This window comes from Cricetulus griseus (assembly GCF_003668045.3).
Source record: "Cricetulus griseus strain 17A/GY chromosome 1 unlocalized genomic scaffold, alternate assembly CriGri-PICRH-1.0 chr1_0, whole genome shotgun sequence".
Taxonomy (NCBI): Eukaryota; Metazoa; Chordata; class Mammalia; order Rodentia; family Cricetidae; genus Cricetulus; species Cricetulus griseus.
The window spans coordinates 196,223,857-196,246,180 of record NW_023276806.1 but is presented as its reverse complement, the minus strand read 5'-3'; the positions used below and the strand labels follow the sequence as shown (position 1 = coordinate 196,246,180).

Here is a 22,324-nt window from a genome sequence, read left to right as displayed (position 1 = left end):
AACCTTAGGCCAACAAACAGGCTGTAGTCACACAAAACCTAACTTTTTAAAAATTTATTAAAACCATCTTTTTATTTTACGTACCAATCCCAGTTCCTTCTCCCTCCCTTCTTCCCAGCCCTCTCCCCTCCCCTCACATAGGGTGAGGCCTCCCGTGGGGAGTCAACAAAGTCTGCTTTGAGGTAGGACCAAGGCCCTCTCTGCTGTGTCTAGGCTGAGCGAGGTATCCGTCCATAGGGAATGGGCTCCAAAAAGCCAGTTCAAGCACTAAGGATCAATCCAGGTCCTACTGCCAGTCACCAGTTGAGGTGGCACATGCTAGTAGGATTTGCTGAAGGAGGCAGAGGCAGGAGGGTCACAAGTTCGAGGCCAGCCTGGGCAAAACCTTACTTCTATCTGCATCCCACGACCCAGGAGAGCTGGCTGGGCCTAGCAGCACAGGCCTGTAACCCCACCTTCTTCAGAGGGTGAAACAGGGGACCCCAAATTCAAGGCCAGTCTGGGTTACAGAGTGAGTTCAAGGCCAGTTTGTGCAACTTACTGAGAGCTTGTCTCAAAAAACCAACCAACCAACCAACCAACCAAAACCCCACCACCCAAACAAAAACAAACAAACAAAAACTACAAGAGAGGGAAATGGAGATGTGGCTTAGTGGTAGAGCACTTGCCTAGAGTGTGTGGGGCCTCTCAGTCCAATCCACAGGGAAGAGAGGGTGAGAAAAGGCTAGAAGGGTTGTGTGGTGTGAGATGAGGGTGAAATCCAAGTGCACCAGGAATTTTGAAGCTCAAGGCTTGAGGATGTGGGACTGAGTGGAGAGAAGAACTGGGGAGCAATTTGGGAGTGACTCTTGAAGACTTTGACTTTGGAGTCCTAGGCTGTGGGGACATAGGAGGTGAAGACTGGAGTCCCAGGAAGCTGTGGGTCAGCCAGCCTGGCATACACAGTAGTGAATAAGAGACTCTGTCTCACCAGGCAGTGGTGGCACACACCTTTAATCCCAGCACTTGGGAGTCAGAGACAGATAGATCTCTGTGAGTTCGAGGTCAGCGTGTGGTCTACAGAGTGAGTTCCAGGACAGTCAGAGCTGTTACACAGAGAACCCCTGTCTCGAAAAATCAAAGAGACAGAGAGAGAGAAGAAAGAGAGAGAGAGAGGAGAGGAAAGAGAGAGAGAAGATAGAGGGGAGACAGGGACAGAGAGATGAGAGAGAGAGAGAAGAGAGAGAGAGAGAGAGAGAGAGACACTGTCTCAAACACAGTAGAAGTCAGAGACCAATAGCTGAGGCCTATCCCTGGTTTCTACATGTCAACTGTGTATATATAACTGCATTTATAGCCCCCCTCTCTCCCACACAAAGATATATACACCCACACAAAGATTTTCAAAAAGTAAAAACTCAGAAAAACAATGTCCAGTTCTAGGTGTTTTTCCCATCTGCTCAGTCCCAGGACTCTGGGCAAAGCTGTGTGGACTCCGGTACCTGTCTACTCACATGGCCTGTTGCCCGTCAGGGATTGGGTGGATTAAGACACATTTTTTATTTTTAATCTATTAAAGATTATTTTAATATTAAGTTTGAGTAAGATTACATTACATTTCAGCAAACTTTATGTTGCCAGCCCCTACTACCAATTTGAAGCTCAGTCTTAGAAAAACATAAAGAAAGGAATTTCATAGATCCAGATGCATTCAAGCTTGTGGCCTATGACCTGCATATGTCCTAGGATAGTGATGAATGTGAACCGACACATTTGTAGATCATAGTGTCATGTCTCAAAGTCACCCTGGGCACTGTAAACATTTTGATCCCGTTACGTTCACTTAGATGAGACGTTCACATTTGATTTCTCCATATTTACATAGAATAAAAGGTTAAAGACCTGCCTGTACAGCAAAGCCAGGGCCTCCGGGGTGCTTCAGTCACAGACATAAGACTTCAGCTGGCTCACAGTAGAAACTTGGATCAAATTTCCTTGGATCAGACTTTGTCATTTTCCCAGCTTCATCTGGTCAATAATTTCTTTAATATCCTTAGATGTCAGCTCCTAAAATTACTTTTTGGCTACAATGATACATCATGGTTCACATACTAGATAAAAATAAGTTAATACCAAATGCTTATGGTAAAACAGAGAAAACTGATTTCGCATGTCAAGAGGTGGAGAAAGGAACGTAAAGAGGGCAGGATGAGGTGAGAGGCCTGGTGGGTGTGCTTCTCCGGACAGCATAGGTGTGGGGAGGAATGGCCCAAACTGGCTGATTCCCCTCTGTGGCCCTGGCCTCAGCAGCCCCGGAGCTGAGAGCAGGTGGGAACCAGGGCTCCTGCAGCATTCCTGCCATAAGTGGAATAACACAATGCCTTTTAAACCCTTTCTTAATTGACTGCTGCAGGGAAAGTGCTCCATCATCCCTCCTCCTCGCCCACCTGCTGTGGCCCTGTGGAGGAGTCTCTTCTAGCAGAGCTGACAGGAGATAAAGGCCAAACCCACACTCCTGAGCTCCTGGCTGGGGCTGGAACCGCTTCGTACCCAGGGCTCTGCTGTTTAGACAAACTTCAGGCATGCTTAGGGCTCCTGCTCCTGGTACAGCTGGGGGATGATGTCAAATGGAGCTGGTAACAGCCCTGGAATTCCAATGCCGGGTTCCCCAGTCACCCTCTCTAGATGCAGACAAACTACTTCATAGCCTCCATCTTGAGAAGAGATCCATCTGTGCTAGTAGAAGGGAGCCGGGTGACTCGGGCTTCCACGGCCAACGTTAGGCAGTCTTCTGGGGAACACAAGGTGTATAGGTAACACAGGGGAAGCGTCTACGAACTCAAATGCAATGGCAGGGCTGGTACTGGATCTTGGCACAGATGAAGAGCCCTCTCATCAGCCTTAGGGTCACAGCTCACACCGGCATTTGTAGATGGAGCAAGGGGAAATGTCCTTGCGGTGTATGGCATGGTCACGGAAAGCCATCGTGTGTTGGCAGATGAGAGCAAGCTGACTTTGAGAGGTGGCTCAGGTGATGTTAGAAGCTTGCAGGCTCTGGGGAGCTAGGAAAGGTCTGGAAAGGCAGTCATGTGATCAGATGTAGGTCTTGGAAAGGCACTTCTGGAGCTGCAGTGGAAGAACCCGGAAGTTCTGGGATCATTTGAGATGATAGCTATCCCAGTGACAGATAACACTAACCCGGGCAAGGGCCCCGATGGAAAGAGGGTGAATCAGAGACAGGAGTGAAGAGTGTGTTGTCATCAGGACTGTCGGGTCATCGAGACTGTCGGCATTGTATGACTTGGCCATAGAAGGTAGAAGTGACAGGCAGCAGCTGGGTAGTAAATAATTGGGTTTTTTTGAGACAGGGTTTCATATACTCCAAACTGACTTCAACCTTGCTATGTAGCTGAGGGTGACCCTGAGCTACTGATTCTACTGCTTCTAGCTCCTGAGTGCTGGGATTATGAGTATGTGTCCTTACACCTGCTTTGTGTGGTGCTGGGACTAGAACCTAGCATTTTACATGCTAGGTAAGCATTATACCAACTGAGCTACATCCCCAGCCCATTATGTGGCTTTTAAATGAGACTAGAGGGGGAACCAGTTTGGATGAGAAACCATTCTTAGGACTCAGTCAAGCTGCGGTCTGTAGGACCACATTAATTGGGAAGGTCCTATCGTAGCGAGAATGTTCAGCATGGACCTTGGGAACTAGATGAAGCTCCAAGGGTTTCCTGGAGGTGGTGGTGCACGCCTTTAATCCCAGTACTCGGGAGGCAGAGGCAGGTGGATCTCTGTGAATTTGGGGCCAGCCTGGTCTATAGAGCAAGTTCCAGGACAGCCAAAGCTACACAGAGAAACCCTCACTCAGGGGAAAAACAAAACAAAACAACAAAAAACATAAAATCCAAATTCTGTTGGACTGAGTCCAACAGAAGCCCCAGGGCAGAAGCTGGACTATGTTAGCTGATGGGGAAGCCCAACCCAGGGCAGTATAGGAAGAGATGAGTGACCAGAGCCTGGAGACATGTCTTTAAGTGATGGATGGGTATGACAGGAATCAGAGAAGAGTGACGGCAGAAGGGCTTGGAGCTCAGGTGGAGACACCCCAGACAGAAGCCACTGAACTTGGAGGAGAACAAAAGTCAGAGTAGAGGTTGAACACCCTGGATTTATCACTACCACTTAGCTGAAACTGACTCATTCTGATGTCAACCGTGAGGGTGACTGACGAAAACTTTACCTCTTCCCATCCAGTTGTGACATGGGAGGCAGATGGACAAAACACTCTGTCAGGGCAAGGTGACAGAGCTCAGAAGGTCCCCAGGGGCCTTGGTGAGGGCAGGGGTAATTATCACGAAGCTCTTGCTTATGTGCCCATTGGGCACAGGGGACCTTGGGCTGTCACAGTGGGGAATTGACACCTGGGTTCTCAGTGGCTGTCAGCGATTAGTCTCATTAGAACCCTCATCTCTACAATCAGCTCTCTCTGGTATAGGACTCTCCTGGCTGGCAGGCCAGAGCTGTGTGGGAGGCTAAACAAATCCTACCATTTAAGGAGAGAATGCCTTGTAGCAGAAACCAGTTCTGTTCCCCTCCTGTTTGACCCTTTGAACCATGCTTTCATAGACACAAGGCATCTGGAGAGTCCCTCCTACCCACGGATTCTACCTGACAGATGAAGAGCACTGAGCAAGATGAGCATGCATCTCTCAGCTCCTTGGGGACAGGCCGCCATCTCCAAGGCCCCTTTCTTCTCAAGCAGGTCCTCCCCCACCTGAAAGTGTCAGCATGCTCCCAGGAGACAGATGTGCAGAAAATCAGGTGTAGTGGATAAGTGTCCCTTATGGAGCCTGACCCAGGACATATTAGGAGGTCCGACCGAGCTCTGCACCCCATCTGGTAGAGCATAGGCTTGGTAATAGACACATTAAGATCCACCCCTTGTCACTTTTCAGGCAAAGTTCCCATTCATCACCCCTTGTTCTAATCCCTTCAGTCGCAATCTATCACCTAGGCTACACAGCCTGTCTTCCGGGGCCCTTGCTCTGACCTTCCTGTCTTTCTGCCTTCCTCTGTCTTTCCAGCCCTTCTTTCCCTTCGGTCAGCTGGCTCTAGTCACTCTTTCTTTCTCATTCCACTCCTGGCACCAATACCATGGATGGACTGTGTCCTGTACAATAATCTCTCACCAGGTACAATCTGTAGAAGCCAAATGAGATCTTTCTCCAGAGAATCCTCCCTGATAAGTCCATCTAAAGCCATCCTCTCTCTCCGACTCTCTTGTTTTTCTTCACATGAATGGGTTACATCCTCAACAGATCTCAGTACTGTCGATCTCAGTCGATTTCTTGGGGGTCTGTTTTCATAGCCTCCATAGAATGGCAGTGTCTCAAAGGACTGGGGACCTGGTGGCTTATTTATTGTCATGCTCTGGTGCCAGGCACAGAGCTGGCCCACAGGTGTTCCATGTGGCCTGGGATTAGCACGCAGGGAAAGCATGTTTGAGTTACCATCAGCTCAAACAAGGGGCTGGCTGACTCTGAAGGAACTGTTGGCTAGAGCAAGGCCTCACGCCAAGGAGCTCATGTTTTGGCCCCAGGTAAGCCTGACTTCAACTCAGGCTTGTTCCTAGGGAGAACTCCTTCATCCTGATTACTTAACTTTGCTCATCTTAAAAAAAATTAAAATGTAGGCCTGGTGGTGGTAGCACGGGCCTTTAAGCCAGGCACTTGGAAGGCAGAGGCAGACTGATCTCTGAGTTCAGAGCCAGCCTGGTTTACAGAGTGAGTTCCAGGACAGGTCTACACAGAGAAACCCTGAAAAAAAAAAGAAAGAAAGAAAGAAAAAGAAAAAGAAAAAAGAAAATTGGCCATTTTTACACATACATTTCTGCTGAACCATCACCACTATCTCTCCAGAGCTCATTGTATTTTGTGGAACCAAAACTCTACCATGAAACAAGGTCTCCCTGATCCCACCACTCCCATGGCCAGACATCTATGATTCTATCTCAGTCATACACGTGTGCACACACATGTCCATATCTCTCTCTCTCTCACACACACACACACAAACACACACACACACACACACACACACACACACACATAAATGAAAAGGTAGGTAGGTAGGTACATAGATGATAGATAAAGAAGAAAGAAAGAAAGGAAGGAAGGAAGGAAGGCAGGCAGGCAGGAAGGAGGAAGGAAGGAAGGGGAAAAAAGGAAGGTGTTCTTTGGTGTGGAGCCTTTCTCTTTTACCCCCCAGCTTACATTTTGAGACAGGTCTGTCACTGAATCTGGAGCTCATTGTTTTAGCTGGGCTGGCTGTCAGTAAGCCCTCAGGATTCACCTGACTCCACTTTCCCATGCTGGGGTTACAGATGTGTGCCCACCACACCCAGCATCTATTTTTATTTATTTTAAAGTTCCCTCTATTTACTGATCATACTGCATAGTCGACTTGCAAATATGTGAAGCCATGCTTATTTTCCGATGTTCAGTTTTTCAAGGAATTGCCATGCTGTTTCTCACAGCAGCTGCCATGTTGGAATCCTACCCACAATGCACCAGTGTCTCCAGATGTACCTACCACCTTCTTGCCAACACTTGTGTGTTTTTGCCTGCAGTCATCCTTTTGGGAGCGATGCGATTTCTCTTTGTGATTGGATTTGTATTTCTCTAAGGATCAGTAATGAGAGGGCCATGAACAGAGAAGGGCAGCATCATGGGATGTGCTGTGGGGAGACACAAACCGTGAGGACCCTGAGTTCTCTGCTTCATTCCCTCTTCCATGAGAGAGGCCACTTGGGGAGAAGAAAGACCCTCTGGCAGGGCTGTAAATAGCTCTGGAATCTGCCCTGACAGGCTGGTCTGTGCACAGACCAGTGCAGCGGCAGCCTGCCTCTGTTCCTTCTCATAGATTTACTGCTGCTGCCCGAAGGACAGCTCTGATGGCCAGAATGCACCCTGAAAGCTCCTTTGAAGTGGAGCAGGCACTTTTAAGTGCAATCAGCTCCTGATAACAGATAACCCCAGCTCCCTGCTCCAGGCCCAGGAATGCCTCCTGTCTTCAAGCCCAAGCTTGGAATCGGCCCCCGACTGTCCTGGGAGTGGCTCCTGGGCCTTTAGAGTCTCTGTTTGCTTTGTGGTGACTATCTGTTGGTTTGTACCTGTCTTCTGTGCAAACAAGAGGTTGAGGGGGATACAGACGGTTCTAGAAGAAATACTGTAATCATAGTTACAGAACAACCTGAGGGCTGGCAAGAGAGGGAAAGAAATAAGACAAAGGGCAGAAAAGTCAGAAGCAGGAATGGAAGAAAGTGGACGAGCAGGCTAGGATGTGAAGAATGAGCTCAGGTTCCCCCAAAGCTTGGGATGGTCTGAGGCTGGCAAGACAGGAAGTCCAGGAACTCTCAGGACACCACGGTGGGTGAGGAACAGAAGGAGCCGGGACAGTGCTGTGTGCTTGGCTAGCACCCTCACAGCCATACTTTCTGTACTAGCCAGTTCCCATCCTACTGTTGGCCACGAGTCTGCCCACTTTCAGGGTCTCATGTGACTGTGCTGAGACAACATTTTCCCCTTTGCGACAGTTGTCTTCACTTAGTACTGTGTGCTTGAGGCTTGTCCATATGGAGCGTGGGTCAGATTCCCCTGCTTTCCCTGAGGCTGAGTGATACCACACTGTGTGGAACAGCAGGTGTTTTGTCCTCCATTCTGCCACGGAAGGAGTGTTCAGCTGAGGGCTTGTCTAATCCCACTAACAGGGCAAGGATGTTTTAGTGTCTGAGAGGCCCCTGGAATAAGTTCTTTGCTGTTCTTCATCTCCCTGACTTCCCATGCCCTATTAGTATACTCTTTATTCCAGCCATATTTACTGCTTCTGAAGAAAGGAATTACCTGTGACCCTACTTTGATAAGCTTCTCAAAATGAAAAAACCAGTAAGAACAACAGATCTCGTAGTTAAAAACAACAACAACAACAACAACAACAACAAAACGGCACCCCCCCCCCCCAACTTTTTAAGGGTGGGGAAGTTCTGGTTACCTCATTTGGTTCTGCCACTGACTGTAATTTCTGAATCCATTTTGGGGGTGAGGAAGTTGGGAATAGGGCACAGAGAGGAGATGATGCAGGAGGAGGGATGGGAAGATGGAAAGACTTGGGCTGGGCTGCCGGGGAAGCAGTTCTGCTCAGAGGCAGCATGGCCTGTCCCTTTGTTCCATTCGAGCCTGGAGGGTACTGTTTGTCTTTCCTTATTTTCAGTCCCAGGCCCTAAGCTCAAGAAAAGGCAGCTCAGGCCAGGGGCAGCTGTTCCCAGCCCTGAGATTTACCAGCTCCCTGAAGTGGGCTCAACTTGCAGGGACTAGTCAGTCATGGATGGCCCTAGGGTAGCTGGTCTAGCCTCAGGCACACAGTGTGATGTCCAGGTTACCTATTGCTCCACAGTGTCTCTCAGTCAAGCTTTCTGGGAAGGGTCTCTGGCTCTGGGCAGCTACCCTGATTCCTCTCACTTGGCCCTCCTACCTCAGCAAGACTTCAGCAACATGCCCGTGGATGGAGCAGGTGTGCCAGGAGAGAGGAGTGAATGAGGGCAAGACTTTGCATGTGGGATCTGCCTCACTGGACTGAAGACTTAGCTCCTTGTCTTCCCACCACTAACACCGCCACCACCACGAGTAGCAACAATGTCAGTTTGAACTCTGTCTCCTGTAAAGCAATGGTAATAGGTGTGGTGCAGGATCATTGGGTCGGAGGAACAGAAAAGCATCCAGAAGGAAAAAGCAGAAGAAACTGCTTGATGGGGGGGTGGGGGTAGTATCTTCTCTTCTAAGGAATGGTGATAGAAGCTGGCTGGTGTCTGGGAGGAGAGGGGGAGGAGATGATTGGCACCTTAATAGGTGCCCTTGGCAAAGGGAGAGAGCCAAAGAAAGATAGAAGCCAGTGGCTCCCAGAGACGGGTAAGGGCTGTGAGCAGGCCACTTGCATGTACTGCGGGTTGTATGTGTTGTGATACATTTTCTATGTGTGGTGTATGTGGTGTGTGAAATGTGGCATACTTCGTTGCGTGTTGTGTGTGGTATATGTTGAAGTCTGTTGTGTTGTATGTTGCAATGAGTATTGTATATGTGTCGTGTTATATTGTGTGGGTGTGATGTTGGCAGGTGGGTGTGGTGTGTTTTGTGTGCTGAAGCATTTATATTGTGTGTACTGTGCATGATATTGTGTATGTGTATGGTGAATATGTCTTATATAGTGTGTGTGATGTTGGATATGTGTGTTGTCTATTGACATGTGTGGTATATGATACGGGGCTTGCGTTGTTTGTAGTGTTTTTATTGTATGTGTTGTGCCTGACGTTGAATATGTGTGTATTGTCCATTGTTTGTGTTATGTGTGATGTTGGGTGTATGGATGTTTGTTATATGTGTTGTGGTATATTTGCTGTGTGAGTTATGGAGGCTCCTCAGCTGTTCTTTCCCTTTCAGGGTGGCCTCTGACTGGAGCTGCTGCCCTTCAAGTAGCTGTTCCTGAGTGCAATGGTCAGGTCAGGTGGCCTGTGCTCGCCATCTGGTGGCCCAGAGTGGTACAGTGACTGGGCCAGTTTTCCCCATTTTAGCTCTCTCTCTCTCCCCCTCCCCCTCCCTCTCCTCCGTCTCCCCCTCCTCTCCCCCTCCTCTCTCCTCTCCCCCTCTCTCTCTGTATGTGTGTGTGTGTGCGCGCGTGCTCCTGTATCTGTGAGTTTCTCTCTGGGTTTCCTCAACTCTGAATTAAGTGGGGACAACTCTAAAGCAGCGCATTTTTAGATGGCTTAACGTTGACACAGATGAGGAGGGGACCTTGAAGCTGGTGGGCCCTTTGTGCATGGCAGTATCAGTGTGACACCAGTGTGACACCACTGACAATCTGGTGGCCCTTACATAATGGTCTCTCCAGAATCCCAGGACAATTTCTGTCTGTGCCAGAACTTGGGAGCCATGGCAGAGTGATAGTTGGGGGTGGTTTGGGGTCAGTATGACAGCTTAATTTTTCTCTGGTAAGGATTTAATAAAGACAGGAGTTATTTGAAATTAACAAGAATCACATTGTGTGTTTTTACAAATCACCAATCTGTGACTGTACAGGTGTCCTGTGGAGAGCTGGCCCCAGCCCAGAAGATACTGTTACATGGGCTGCCACCCTGCCCTCGTTCACAAGTGCACTGAGTTAGGCTACTCACACTGAATATCATCTTCTGAATGCTACTCACACTGAGTGTCTTCTGAATGCTACTCACACTGAGTGTCTTCTGAATGCTACTCACACTGAGTGTCTTCTGAATGCTACTCACACTGAGTGTCTTCTGAATGCTCACACTGAGTGTTTTCTAAATGCTCACACTGAGTGTCTTCTGAATGCTCACACTGAATGTTTTCTAAATGCTCACACTGAGTGTCTTCTGAATGCTCACACTGAGTGTTTTCTAAATGCTCACACTGAGTGTCTTCTGAATGCTCACACTGAGTGTTTTCTAAATGCTCACACTGAGTGTCTTCTGAATGCTCAGATGAAGGCCCACTACTGTGCTCTATGCTGGGGACAAAGTGGATTCAAAAAACAAAAACCAAAAAAACCCTCAAGCTTCTACTCCCCACCCCCAGGGGCTAAGACTGCTACAGGACAAAGGTTCCCAGAAAGCTGCAGCTGCCAGTGTCCCGTCCCTCAGCTGGGGAACGGACATGCTGCTAGCCTGTAGTGGCTCAAGACCCCAGCAGAGTTTTCCTGACTTGCCCTTGTGAAACACTTCAAATGCTCTGAGAAGTTGATAAAACAGGTATGGGCTGGAGTCAGGAATGTGGTCTCTGCTTCTTCAATAATAATAATTTAAAAAAAGGTGTGAATTGTCGGGCGTTGGTGGCGCACCTTTAGTCCCAGCACCCAGAAGGCAGAGGCAGGCGGATCTATGTGAGTTCCAGACCAGCCTGGTTTACAAGAGCTAGTTCCAGGACAGGCTCCAAAGCCACAGAGAAACCCTGTCTCGAAAAACCAGAAAAAAAAAAAAAAAAAGGTGTGAATGTGTTTATGGACTCTAGGGAATCAGGTTTTCTTTTCCACCATGTGCGTCCTGAACTTGGATTTCATGCTCAGAGTCCAGAAGAGGGTATTGAATCCCTGGAACTGGAGTTACAGAAGACTCTGAGCGATCATGTGGGTGTTGGGGACTAAGCCTGAGTCCTCCGCAAGATCATCCAGCACTCTTAAGTGCTGAGTCATCTCTCCAGTCCCCAAATAGCAAGAGTTCTTAAAGACTTTATTATGAGGTGGTTCCCTTCCTCCTCCCCCGCTCCCGAAGTCCTACTGTGTGTACCTGGCTTGCCTGAAGCACAGTAGCCAAGAACTATATATTCTCCAAGGGTTGATACACAGATTATTTCAACCATTTAACCAAGAAGATGGACAGATGACAACCTTTCCAGAAAGACTCACTCCAGGAGACAGAAAAGCCATCTATGGCAGCATTAGTATACTGCTGGTTCTGGAGTCCTTAGCTCAAGATGACAGACAACACTGACTCACAGCCATTAATTCAAAATGTAATTAGAAGAGAGAGATAAAAACAGAGAACAGATAAGGAAGATGTTAATTTGATAGCCCGTTCTGTTCATATTAGGCCTTGGTGTTGTTGTGCCCAGGTTGCGGAACCCCAAAAGAACCCGCCAACAAGGAGACGACTCACCGAATGCAGGGACAAAGGTTTCTTTATTGACTTGAGGATATGAGCTGCAGCAAGGACCAAATTCATTCGGGAACAAATGGAGTACCTACTTTCTACTGAGGGGTGTTTTTAAAAGGGAAAAGTGTGGGGCTGGAAGCCCCAAGATTACAAACTTCTGTGGCTACACAGGACAGGACAACAGTTGTATGCAATTAAGCAAGGTGCAATTAAGCAGGATGCTGCAGAGGAAATGAGTTTGTTAATTATCTCCTGGGCTGGGGGATTTTTACTTTGGTAACTATCTGATCTTCTTTGGACCAGAGGAATGTTGACACAACTCTAGGGTGTGATATCTGGTCTAAGGCCTTGAGTCATGTGGACCTTAGTTTAACCTTGTCTGTTGGGCTGCCTTTTGGGAACTCAGAGAAGCTTAAGAGTTTTTCTATTTGGGCTTTGGAGTCCGGGTTTTAGATTTTATTAATTTTTCCCTTTCAGTGTAAGAGTAACTCAACAGGTTTTGTGTAAGAAGTCACTCCTCAGGTACTGGGGCGTCTGATTTTCTGGGTGAGTGATGTTGGCTCCAGCATGGGTTGGCTTCAGACCTCCCTTTTAGAGTTCTGGAGACACTGCTCTGGGAAGTGACTTCTTTCCATCAGAATTGGGCGTGAAGAAGACAAACTGAGCTTCCTGTAGTGTCACATACCTGTCATCCAGCAGTTGGCAGACTTGAGACCAGCCTGGGCTACACGGAGAGACTGTCTCAAAAGCAAACAGAAAAAGGAAGAAAAAGGAACCCCCGCCTCCAATTTCAAGCAACAACAACAACAACAAAAAATTCCCCTAGTGGTTTGACTTCAAATTCAAATGCTTCCCCTTCTTACTTAGCTTACACAATGGCCCAGAAGGATGAGATTTGCTTGTTCATTTATTTATAGGATATCACCATGTAGCCAGGCTGGCAGCTGGCCTTACCCCTCAGCCACTGAGTGCTGGGGTTATAGGTCTGTGGTACCATGCCCAGCTTTCAGATTTTAAACACTTTTTTTTGTTTGTTTGTTTTAAAGACAGGGTCTGTCTATGTAGCCCAGGAAGGCCTGGAACTTATTCTTTAGACCAGGCTTACCTCAAGTTCCTGGAGATCTGCACATCTTTGACTCTGCCTCCTGAGTGCTGGGATTAAAGGTTAAAGGCATGTGCTACCAAGCTTGGCTTCATCTTTTTGTTGTTGTTTTGTTTTTTTGAGAAAGGGTTTCTTTATGTAGGTCTGCCTGTCCTGGAACTCACTCTGCAGCCCAGGCTGGCCTCAAACTTTCAGAGATCCTCCTGTCTCTGCCTTCTGGGTGCTGGGATTAAAGGTATGTGCTGCCACCACCTGGCTGTAAATGGTTCTTTTAAAAAATTATTTTTATGTGTGTTTGAATGTTTTGCCTACATGTATGTCTGTGTAGCACATACATGCAGTGCCCATGAAGGCCAGAATGCCCTGGGACTAGAGTTGCAGATTATTGGGCATTGCTATGTGGTTGCTGGGAATTGAGTTCAGGTCCTCCGAAAGAGCAGTGAGCGCTCTTAACGGCTGAGCCATCTTTCTAGACCCTGCAACTGGTTCTAGAAGATGTGGAAAACCGTATTCTCTTTATATCAATGTAGGAGGCAGGGATACAGTGTATCTGTGCAACTACAATATCCTGAGGAAGGAGTAAGAAGGAAAATAAACTGTCTACACAGGCCCCTTAGGAGTTATGAACAGCATGGTACAGAGCCTTTCATGCAATCAGACTGGTTGGGACGGAATGGGCTGCAGGTCCCGAGGCTCCTCATTTGTGAGCCTTAGGGTCCCCACCTGTTCACCTCAGGCTGAGTAAACAGACCCTGACTTTCTTGTAGGTACAATGAGCTTTAGTCACACGAGGCAGGCATTAACCCACAGATGGGTCTGAAAAAGCAGGGAGTGGAAAAGCCTAGGACTCGGGAGTCTCAACTCTCATTTCCACCATGGCCATTAAGAGCGAAATGAACACTGGGTAAAAGCCAGCCTCCAGGCCTGAAGCTCTGCTGTCCCCGTCCTTGTTGAGTCCCAGGAGCAGCACCTGCATATCTTGGAGGCTGCAGGCTCTGCCTGAAGGTAGGAGGGTCTCCTAGTACCAGGCCTACCGCAAGGGGCTTACTCAAGAAAGCAGCTAGTCTGATGTTGTGTGGGTGGCACCAAGTGAGAGTTGGCAGCTGTGGGCCACCTGCTGGGTACAAACCTGTTTCCAGGGCTACCAGAGGAATTACATGTGTCAGGCCCACCCTGCAGGCACCCTGATAGGAGAGGCCAGGTCGGACAGGAGGTGGGTGGGACAGGCCAACACAGGAAATGCCTGCTGGGCCTAAAAATAGTGTGGGAGGGAACAGGAAACAGAAACTTTGGGCCAACGTGGAAATGCTTTCTGAGTGATCAGGAAACGAGGACTGGGGCTGTAGGGGTAGCCACCACCCTGCTGCACACCCCGAGTCTCCCAGTCTGGCTGGGGGAAGGAAAGGCTCCTTCCCACCTGCCCTTTGCTTTGTTCCTAACCGGCGGTGCAGTTGTGCCCTGCTGATCTGTAGCTGCACGTAGGTGTCCTTCTGTACTTGGATGACAGCCTGGTTTTCCCAGAACTGAGGTGGTTCCCGGGAAAGTGGGGGCCCAGCAAGATGGTTCAGTGGGTAGAGACACTTGGCTCCCAGCCCCCGGCGATCTGAATTCAATTCCTGGGACTCATGTGGTGGAGAGAACTGACTCTTGCCAGTTGTTCTTTGACCTCCAGGTATCCCTGCTCCCTTCCTCCACATAAATATATTTTTAAAAAAAATAAAACTGGGGCAATAAATTCTGCAAGCAAGGGTATTCTGGAAGGCACAAGGGTCTTCAAACTTTACACACTGAGTTCCTCTTGCCTGGGCAGTGAACACTTAGGGGTGGGTGTGTTGAAATCCCCCCAATATAGGCTGAACCCTAGTACAATTAGTGTAGATGCTGGGGTGGGATCAAACAGTGGTTAGTAATTTTAATTATTATTATTATTATTTCATTTGCATTCATTTGATATATTATGCCTGGTGTCTACAGAGGTCAGAAGGAGGCATTGGATACCCTAGAACTGGAGTTACAAATGGTTGTGAGGCCCTGTGTGGGTGCTAGGATCTGAACCCAGGACCTCCCTAAGAGCTGTCAGTGCTTTTAACTGCAATGTCTTCAGCCCTGTTTTGTTTCATTTTCAAGGATTTACATTTTTAACAATTTGTGTGTATCCGTGTGTGTGTGTGTGTGTGTGTGTGTGTGTGTGTGTGTGTGTGTGTGTGTGACTTCAGAGCCAGAAGAGGGCATCAGAGCGTCTGGAGCTGGAATTATAGGCAACTGTGAGTTGCCCAACATGGGTGCTGGGAACTGAACTCCAGTCCCCTGAAAGAGCAGCAGGGCTCTTAACCTGGACCATCTTTCCAGTCCCCAGATGTTTTTTTTTTTTTCCCTAAGTCTTGTAGGAGTGTGAATCTTTTTATTTATTCATGTATTTTATGTGTACGAGTGCTCTGTCTTCATGCCCACCAGAAGAAGGAATCTGACAAATACAGATGGTTGTGAGCCACCATGTGGTTTCTGGGATTGAACTCAGGACCTCTGGAGGAGCAGTCAAATGTTCTTAACCCCTGAGCCATCTCTCCAGTCCCATGGAGTGTGACTCTTATGCTGCTGTCTGTCAGCTGTGGCATTAGCTTGTATGAAGTCATATGGGGTGTGGCCTTGACCACCAGAGAGTCTCAATCAATGGTCCATACTGGAGGCTGGAGCTTTGTTTTGTACTAAGATGTGCAGTGGTAGCCTTGGGCAGACTTGGAGAAATACTGATTCAGCCTTTTGTTCCTGTATGTATCTACTAGCTCCGACCATACTGGGACCAAGTGCAATTATTAACATTACGGCTACCCAAGCACACTGCTCCCCGGAACTCCTCAGGGGTGTTGTTGCAAGGAATGCTGGTTGTTAGTGTGCTTTGTGCTTTGGCTGGGGTCAGCCCATCCATGCATATTCTGACTTCTGAGGCCCAGGTTGGAACAGTCCCAGTCCTGATGGGATTAGCTCTCACAGCCCAGGGGCTGAGGGAAGACACATGGGTGACCCATTCCACCAGGTGCTAGGTTAGTAGGCCGTAAATTCACATGACCTCCAGGAGAGCAGCCTCCAGGCTGTTTGAGGAAGCAGACATGTCTGGTCCTTTTGCCCCTAAATCTAGGGGGTCTGGGTGTTCAGTTCCAGTTTCTTTGTGGGTATGCTTTATGACTCTGTGGTTCCAACCACTGGGGTTACCCTCCTCTTTTTTTTGGGGGGGGGAGTCTTCCAGGTGGCTCAAGCTTGAATCTGCTATGTGGCCCATGAGAGTGGTCTTTATCTTCCTGCTTCAGCCTCCTGACTGTGCCACCATGCTTAGCTTATGCAACACTGAGGACTGAATGTGCCATGTGTGTGTGAGGCAAGAACCCTACCAATCGACACACAGCTCCAGTTTTGTCTTTTTTTTTAGATTTATTTATTTATTATGTATGCAGTGTTCTGTCTGCATGTGTCCCTGCAGACCAGCAGAGGCCACCAGCTCTCATTGTAGATGGTTGTGAGCCATCATGTGGTTGCTGGGAATTGAACTCAGGTCCTCTGGAAGAGCAGCCAGTGCTCTTAACCTCTGAGCCATCTCTCCAGCCCTTGTTTTTTTTTTTTTTTTTTTTTTTTCATGGCTCTCCTGAGTTACTGTTTAGGCATGCTGGGTCTGAAGTATCCTCAGAGCATGATGTGATGGGCACAGTAGGTACTTACTTCCTGGGTTCTGGATGTTGTTGAGAACTGGCAGTAACCTAATGAAGGGACCAGATCCTCACCCAGCCTCCTGCTTTGGCAGCCATGGCAGGCTGCAGAAAAGACCCAGCAAGATGTAGGCCCCTGACTCAGTAGCTGAGCCCCTGACCTTGCCCAACCTTGCCCTAATCACAAGGAAGCTAGATACCCTCCATGTGGCAAGGAACCAATCAGAAGTTAGCTGGCAGGCTGTTGATGTGCCTTACTGATAACAGTGGAATGCAGAGCATAGCAACCACCCTGGGAGGGCCTCTAGGTATAGCACCCTTCCTGCAGCTGCAGCTGACCAATCAACACAGGACAGATTGTCCAAATCTGGAGGTGCACCAATCCTGAGACTGTTGCTATGCAACTAGAGGACCCCCAGACACTCTCCTTGCTCTACCCCAATATATTCCCTGTCCAACGCTGCTGGAGGTCCCTCCTGCTTTACCTGCTGTGTGGGATGAACTGGGAAATCTGAGTTAACTCTTAAAATTAAAGACTCTTTGCTTTTGCATCAGTTCGGGTCTCTTGGTGATTTTGGGGTTCAGAGTTTGGGCACAACACTGAGCCTTATGCCTGGAGGGATACAGTGACCCATTGCCTGTGGACAGCCTAGCTTCAGGCTCTGTCTAGAGTTGGGTGCAGGGGATGGATGAATTGTAGGCAAGGAACAGTCAGCTGGTGCTCTGTGCAGGAACTGAGAGCTGAGCAAAGGCCACAGGAGCTCAGCTGTGTGGCATCGAGCACTATACCCAGGCACGAGTCGATACTCACAGCCATTTCTTCCACAGGGAACAAAGTAAAGTCTTCAGACAGGGGTGAGTGAGAGACACGGACGTCTACACTGACCCCATACCGTGTTCCTGTCCTTTATCCCCTGCCCACCAGGGGCAGGGCCACTCCCTACTTGAATCTGTAGAGGTGACAGACAGCATTGAGAGAGGGCAGTGACAAGAGGAAGCAGGATAGGTCCTAGAGTCCAAAAAGCTGTCCTGGTAATGGTAGCAGAGCAGACAAAGGCCTTCATGTTTTCTGTAAATCTGGAAGCTCTTTTTTTGGTGGGTGGTGGTGGTGGTGGTGGTGGTGTTCCATTCAGTCCAGATGAGAAAGCTCCAACTGACTCTTCACTAGGGTCCAGTCCTGCCCTCATCATCTTTCCCGACTCTGCTTCGTGGGCCCTGTGGCCCCTCTCTTCTTCTTTTCTTTGAAAACGGCATTCATTCATTTATTTTCCGGCATGTGTATGGGTATTTTGCTGTGTGTATGTATGTGCCTTGTGTTCAATGATCAAAAGAGGACATCAGATCTCCTGGAACTGGAGTCTGGGATGTTCGTGAGCTCCTATGTGGGTGTTAGTAACTGGACCCTGATGTCCTGCAAGAGCAATGAGTGCTCATAGCCACCGAGCCATTTCTCCAGCCCCAAGCTCAGCCCCTCTAAGGAAGGGTGCTTGCTTCCTTCTTGACGCCAGAAACACAAAAACAAGCCTTTTTTATGAGTTTTAATTTTGTTTTCAGGGCACATAAAAGGCATTAGGGGGGTCTAAAAAAACAAGCTCATGGATTCGGGGTGTGTGTGTGTGTGGGTTCCCTGTGCACTGCTGCACTCTGTTCTGCGGAGGGAACTATTGGTTGCTCATTAAGTGTTCCGGATGGATGGGGCTCAGTGCGGTTGTTCAGGTAAGGTGTTCTGCAATGACACAACTGGATGCTTGTGCAGTCTACGGTTACTTTATAGTTCAAGAGTTCCTGGAGGAGCCTATACACTCATTTGCCTGCTTTATGTGACTTAAGAGCAGTCTTGTCATTTGAAAACCCTTCCTCAGTCATTGCATCTGGTCTCACTTTCCGTTGTATAAACGATTCAATAGAAGCGGAGAGCTTGCGTGGCTAAGGAGAGAGCCCCCTAGGAGCTGTGTGAACCAAGCCAAGTGCTCTTCTGAGCCCCCATTTCTCCTTTTATACAATGAGGAGAACATATTGCCCATCTTCCAGGACAAGCTCAACAGTGTGCCGGTTCCCTTTGAAGTACAAAGCTCTGTGCAATCAGGGTATTATCCCTCCTGCCATCATTCACTGTGACATTGTTTCCATGGGAAAGCCTGAGTTGCTTTATGACAATTGGATTTACAATGTAGTTTCCAGGAATGCATTTGTCTCAAAGCAGTCATTGGCCAAGAGCAACATAACCTGACCCAGGAATAAAACGTATCAGTACTGGCACACAGAGCTACCTAGGAGGGCTTGAGAAAGAAAAGGACAGAAAAAGACTTGTACAGGTTGGGAGGCTTGCCCTGTTCCACCGAACCTTCTACAATGGAGTCCTGGGGTAAAGTTCTCCAGGGAGACCGGGAAAAGGCAGGAGTGTGTGATGCATTCATCATCTGTCTGTCTAGATATTACCTATTTATCACCCATCTGTCTGTCTATCTATCTGTCTGTCTGTCTGTCTGTCTGTCTGTCTATCATCTATCTATCTATCTATCTATCTATCTATCTATCTATCTATCTATCTATTATATTTCTTTCTTTCTTCCTATTCTCTCTCCCTTCTTCCCCTCCTCTCTCCATCTCCCTTTCCCCCACCTCTCTCTCCTCAATCTAAAAGAATTGTCTCTTGCATTTGTAGAAGCTGGTAAAATTTAAATCCTCAGGCTGGATTGGCTGGTTGGTTACGAAGAAGAATAACAATTAGAATCCAGAGGGCAACTGCTGGGAAGAATTCCCTCTGGCCTGGGCAGGTCGGTCTTTGCTGTATTCAGGCCTTCATCTGCCTAGATGAGGCTCACCCACATCCCACTGACTAATCCGCCTTATTCAAAGTGTTCTGATCAATGTATCCATCTTATGCACACAGTTCTCTCCCCTAAGACATTTATAATAATATTTAGTGAAATATCTTAGCATGGTGGCCCACAGACAGTTGACATATTAAAATTCACTATTGCAGGGTTGGGGATGTGGTTCAGTGGTAGAGCAAGTACTTAGCACGTACAAAGCTCTGGATGTGAACCTCAACACCAGCAGAAGTCACCATGTACCCCCCCTCCTTAGCCCTTCCCTCCTTCCCGTCTCCAGCGCCCCGGCAACTGCCCAGAAGTTGCAGCATTTCTTTCTTCCTCATGTATTCATAGGAAAAACTAGGTTTGTGCATCCCTGTGGCCAGTTAAGTGACAGTTTCCACTGAGGTATATGGCCTTGGTGAAGATTTACCAAGGAGGATGAGCTACAGAATCACAGTTCTTAAGCATCATATACATCCCCCATGACAGATCATCCGGTCCAGGCAGTAGTCCCTGATTGTGTGTGTGTGTGTGTGTGTGTGTGTGTGTGTGTCTCACCTCAAGCACCATAAATATCCTCTACACATAGTTTGAGCTTGGGGCTGAGGTCAGACCAAATCTGAAGAGAGATAAAGACTGGTTAGCCACTGACTAGCTTCTAAAGGTAGAGCAGTGTTGGTGACTTCACTTGGGACTACCTGTCTTAGATGCCCCGGGCTAACATGTTGGCAGTTATCAGGATACTAGAACCCTGAAGATCTCTGGAGACCTGGCCACCTAAGGGAGTATTTACAGAGAACTGAAGTACATCATGGCCCAGACACCATGAAGTAAGATCTGCAGGAGCCAGACAGATGGCAAAGGAAGGATAACAGTACCCAGGGAAGTAGGAGGGAGCCAGTCTGATATTGATGGCTCCTCTGTGAGGCTTGGGCTGGGAAGTGGTCATGGTGGTGGCGGGGGGGGGGGGTTGACTTTGTGACTGTGTCCCCATCCCTCTCTGTGGTGATACCAGAGTAGTTTCTTTACCTCAGGGTTACTAGGCCTGGCTGGGTGACTTGCCAAATGGGCTATTGGCTTATGTCACATGCATAAAGACATGTAATGTGTTCCAACTGGGACGTGCTTCCTGCCCTTCTCCTGTCAGTGTCTAATGTACACCTGAATCCACACCCTGGACAGTGAGCAGACAATTATCTCTGTGTCACAGAGTCCTGGGAGGCTGATTATGTGGCATTATTATGACAGTGAGGGACTGATAAAAGGAAAGGGTCAAGTAAAATTTAAAATCATGGTGCGGCACTAAGATAGGCATCAGTTGGCCAGAAGATGCGATTTGTTGATTAGAATTGTTTTTGTCTCTGAAATGCTGAGGTTACAGGCATGCACCACCATGCCAGGCCTTGCCCCTTCCATGACTGAGAATGGGTGTTGTTGAGAGCTCTGCTTGTATGTAGGACCTCAGCATAAGCTCCTCACTCTCCGGAGCCAGTCTTCCTACACGTGGGTAGAGGCAGGTGCTGACCTCAGGGTGAATCCGTGCCCCACTCTGGGTGCCAGATGATGAAGCGAGTCAAAGGATGCTTTACAGTTTATTAGAAATCACAATCCATGCATAGATACCACAGGAAGGAATGGGGAATCCAAAAGGGGTCCCCAGCTCCTCTACCTGCTGCTCGTTCCCAAAAAGGCTGTGTATCTTTCTGTCTGCCTTTTCATTTACCATGTCCATTCTCATGAAAACTACATCCACTGCTCTCTACTGGCTAGCAGACCAGTGACAGAAATCCCTCGGTAGTGGGCAGGCAGATGAACCATCATAGAGTAACAGGGGCAGCAGCTTCTGCTTGTGTTGCTCCCATGGCTTCCTGTCCTACTTGCCTCCTAGCTCCTGGGAATCCTTCTCACTTTTTTTTGTAATGAGTTCAGCTAGCTGTACTTTGAACTGTTAAATTTTTTCCCAAAATTTTTATGTGCTTTTATTCCCATCTTTTTGGATCATACGGTCTCCAGACCCTTCTTTTTGTGAATGCATACTTCTCAGACAGGAGGGAGCAATAGGCAGAGAGAAGCAGAATGGGCTATGGGGATGGATCAGTGGTTGGGTTCTTTGGACAAGAGAGGGCAAGCTGCCATCACAGGAGTCTCCACCTTCTACTTAAAAGTATTTTGAAACAGCATGTCTTGTAGCTTTTTTAATGAATGTATTCAAAATGGAAGGAATTGTAGAAGGTAATTTCCAACATATCTGAGATGATTCCATGTAATCGGGAGGCCTTAGTGGTTTTGTAACAGCCCTCATTTGTTAAAAAGCACACACACGACTTCTTTAAAAGTATGAAGCGTGACATCATTTTTCTCTTTGAACTAATATTCTTATTCTATTTCCCCCTGAGCAACTTCATCTTGATGTAATGCTTTGCCTTTGAAAGTATTTTATTGATCATCCTTCCATACTTCACAGGGATCCAAACATGTTTGTGAAATTAAATTTTATTTCCGACGATCATAAATCCATAAATGTTGACTGCATTTCTCCTGGATTGAATTATTTTTGGCAATTATTACTAATATGCAGTTGATCAAAACAACTATAAACTTTAATAAATAATTAAAAGGTGGAAATGCATCTTTTCAGTAGATGAATTAGGTCAAGACCCCATGGGAAAATATTGTTTACTGCTTGAATGGGACAAGATTCGGTTTGTGCCTTGTGCTCACGTTTTTGTTTTCACAGATACAAGCACTGAGTGGCTTTGTTCACACAAACAGGGTTGTCACAGGGTTGGAAGAGGAAAGAGTTTTGCTCTTCCTGTTATTTGATTCCTTACATTTCTTCCAAATCACAACGTGATCTAGCATGAAGCTTATTAATTATTATTATTGTGATTATTATTATTATTAGTAGTAACAACTTGGTTTAATTAGCAACTTGATTAGATGCTCCTACAAGGTTGGGAAAAGCAAAGAATCAAACAGTCATGTGACTAGCTAAAAGGGAATG

At 47.6% G+C, this 22,324-nt stretch overlaps 1 protein-coding gene across 1 annotated transcript in view; it reads right to left on the bottom strand.

The window, feature by feature from the left end:
- Podxl (podocalyxin like) overlaps positions 1-22,324 on the bottom strand; it is a 140,558-nt gene that overhangs the window by 104,502 nt on the left and 13,732 nt on the right. The gene's annotated exons all lie outside the window — the stretch shown is intronic.